We start from the raw sequence: 3,770 nt of genomic DNA, 5'->3' as shown, positions 1-3,770 counted from the left end.
TTACAGACAGAAAGCAGCCCTGATTTGTGTTTTTCAAAATAAAAGAGTTTCTCGGTGTAAGCATGGGTAGAGATTGTATTTTGAAATCAAAACACGACGTGGCTGTAGGTTATACAACGACACTTGACAAAACCGGTTCCCTTGCCAATGTTTTGGGTCGTTCGATAACGTCACGTTCTTAAAACGTCACTTCCGTCAAGGGTTAGGCTGCGAACGTCAATCGGAAACTATTTAACTATTGAGACTTGTTAAAAAGATGATTATAGCATTGATTTCATACTCGGTAATGACTTGAGCTTAGAGCAGGGGTGTCTAAACTTTTTGACTTGGGGGCCGCATTGGGTTTTGGCTATTTGGTAAATTAACAATATATACATACACACATGTATAGCCTTTACATATAGGATAGGATAGGTCTTTATTGGCATTGCACAAGTACAAAAAAACTTAGTTTTCAGCACAAACCTGTTCAAGATTAGACAAACAAACAGTGTACAGGTTCCCTGGTTCAAATCCCACCTGGTACCAACCTCGTCACGTCCGTTGTGTCCTGAGCAAGACACTTCACCCTTGCTCCTGATGGGTGCTAGTTGGCGCCTTGCATGGAAGCTCTCTCCATCAGTGTGTGAATGTGTGTGTGAATGGGTAAATGTGGAAGTAGTGTCAAAGCGCTTTGAGTACCTTGAAGGTAGAAAAGCGCTATACAAGTACAACCCATTTATCATTTATCATATAAGAACGCTGATGGGTCACCATTTAAGAACGCTGATGGGTCACCACAAGGCGCCCCGTAAAAGATGGGAAAAAGGTAAACGCTGGGGAAGGATGAGTAAAAAAATACAATCTAGACTGGGCTCCTAAGGGGTCCCAGTCTGGAGTGGGAAAAAACCTCCATTGCAAAGCACATATACATATTACATTAAATTAGATTAGATAGTATTTTAATTATTCCGTCAGGAGAGTTCCTTCAGGAAAATTAAAATTTTCAGGACAATCTCGAGATGTATTACAACATACATCTCGAGATATCTAGCAACAAAGGGAAGGTAGTTCAAGGTCATGGTGGTAGGTCGCAGCTCTTCAGGCCCTGACCATCCATTCATCACCCCTATGGGATTTGCGTTGAGGGCGTTGGGTTGGGAGGAAGGGGGGGTGTATGTGTGGCATATATTTTTTTTGTGGATGTGTGTGTAAGCCCTCAGTGTGTCTCTGTTCCGCGGCCTTGATGTATTATGCAGTCGCTAGTCCAAAGTCAACAACAACAGGTGTATGTCCATGAGAGACAAGAAGGGAGTTTGTTGTGTCTTCACCACACCGTCCTTCGGGAGAGTCTCGAAGCCAGGGAAACAATCCAAGTTAGAATGATTTCTATGCGAGTGAAAAAAAAATTTGCTTTTCACTCTAAATTGTCTATGACTGGTCCTCAAAAACTGTGGGGTAGACAGTCCGATGTAATACACAGTTCTTCCCGCATCCTCCAATCATTTGTGGCAGCTTTGGGCTACTTTGAAGACTGACAGCAAGTTCCAATTTGTCGACAAACCAGAGCAACGCTTACTCCAATCAGCAGATGTCCTGTTGTAATAATTCCGAATAGGTGGATATCTTCACGTCGTCGACAGAAAAGGGTAGCCAGGCACGCGGCCCTCCTTCTTCTCGCAAGAGTCCATCGTGTGCCTCGGGATCCCCCGGGAATAGCTGGACGAGGTGGCTGGGGAGAGGCAAGTCCGGGCTTCCCTGCTTAGGCTGCTGCCGCAACGACCCAACCTCGGATAAGCGGAAGAGGATGTATGGATGGATAAAATATCTATATTCATACTGTTCTGAAGTTAGTGTGCTTATATTAAATATGTGTATTGTAATTAAAGAAGCATCTAAATCAGGGGTGTCAAACTACGGCCCACAGGTCGGATCAGGCCAGCCAACAAGTTTTATCCGGCCTGCCGGATGAGTTGAGGGAATGTTTTGCAAATAACCCATCATGCACTGTAATGGATTTATATATCTTTAATTTCAAATTATGTATGGTGCTTGGCCATGTTTTATAATGTCCACAAAGAGGACATGACAAGTTAACAGCAATAATTTGTATTACATTACTTAATAAACATTATTTGGTACACTTACAACAAAAATAACAGGAACTCCGCAGTACGGGGATATGCATTTATTTAATAATTTATCAATCATATCTGCTGTACAGATTTATTTTAGAAAAGAGAAGTGTTGGATACTTCTATTGTTGCCTTTTTTTGTATTTGACTTTATTAAACGTTTGAGTAGAATTTTATTTAACAAAACCATTTCTATTTTAAGAAATATATAAATTAATCACAGCTGTTTTATTTAGTTTGTGGAGGAGTGTAATTAGTCATATAAGTGGCACTCAATGTTAGTAAATAAAATATCGATTTTGAATCGAGTCGTTACCCACAAGAATCGTATCATGTGTAATTAAACAACCTTCGCAATAATCGAATCGTGTGTAAACTGCATCTTCTCATTGGCATTCAATTAGATTGAAAAGTGGTACATATGAATAGTGCTCCCCTGTATTGAAATAATACATTGAGTAATCAAACAACACTTAAAAGTAAAACCTTGAACTGTTTACCAAATATTACATAATTTTCACATGAAATTCTACAATCTGGCTGTGAGCAGGCTACAGTATGAAAGCCTTTCATTGTAATTTACACAAATTATATTTTTAGTCAGTATACTTCTTCTAACTTAGACTTAGACTTAGGCAAACTTTAATGATCCACAAGGGAAATTGTTCAACACAGTAGCTCAGTTACAATGATGGAGAGTGTAAGGATGGAAATGACAATGCAGGTATAAATACACTAGATATAACAATATAAAATATAACATATCTGCGAATATATACAATATATACTTAATATGTGTACAACATATTATATATACAGATATATTACGTCTATAACATATATACAATATATACCAATTACCATGTACAATATTACAGTATATGTGGCAGCCCCAGCATAAAATAGAGAGTAAATCCAGCAGAAAATAGAATATAGACATTAAAAACAAATAGAAGTAGCTGACATAGTGGGTGTCAGGTAATGGACGGATATTATCTATTGTTGTATGGAGAGTGATTATACTGCTGGATGGAGTGCGGGATGAAGGAGTTCTTGAATCGCACAGTGCGGGAAGGAAGCTGAAGGAGCCTGTTGGAATATGAACTCCGCTGTCCCTCAATTGTCTGGTGGAGTGGGTGGGCAGGATTGTCCATGATGGCCAGCAGTTTGTCCAGTGTCCGTCCTCCTGTCCCTCACTGACACAAACGCCTCCAACTGCGAGCCAATAGTTTGGCTGGCTTTCCGGATCAGTTTATCAATCCAGTTTGAGTTAATTTTGCTGGTGCTGCTCCCCCAACAAACCACTGCGAAGTGCAGGGCACTGGCCACAACAGGCTTATAAAATATCTCCAACAGCTTGCTGCACAGATTGCAGCATTGCAGTTGTCCTTCCAGTCCAGTCTGCTGTTCAAATGAACTCCCAGGTACTTATACTGCACCACTACTGCCACCTCCCGGCCCTGGATCTTGATGGGCTCCACCGGGGTCATACTCTTCCTGAAGTCAATGACCAGAGCCTTGGTCTTGTCCACATTAAGGACCAGATGGTTCGCCTGAGACCACTCCACAAAGTCAGCGATCAGTGTCCCGTACTCCAATTCCTGTTCCTCTCTGACACACCCGACCACAGCAGAGTCGTCAGAGTATTTCTGCAGG

The sequence above is a fragment of the Nerophis ophidion genome, linkage group LG03 (assembly GCF_033978795.1).
Source record: "Nerophis ophidion isolate RoL-2023_Sa linkage group LG03, RoL_Noph_v1.0, whole genome shotgun sequence".
Lineage (NCBI taxonomy): Eukaryota > Metazoa > Chordata > Actinopteri > Syngnathiformes > Syngnathidae > Nerophis > Nerophis ophidion.
The sequence above is the reverse complement of the archived record's forward strand: the minus strand, read 5'-3'. Positions refer to the sequence as shown.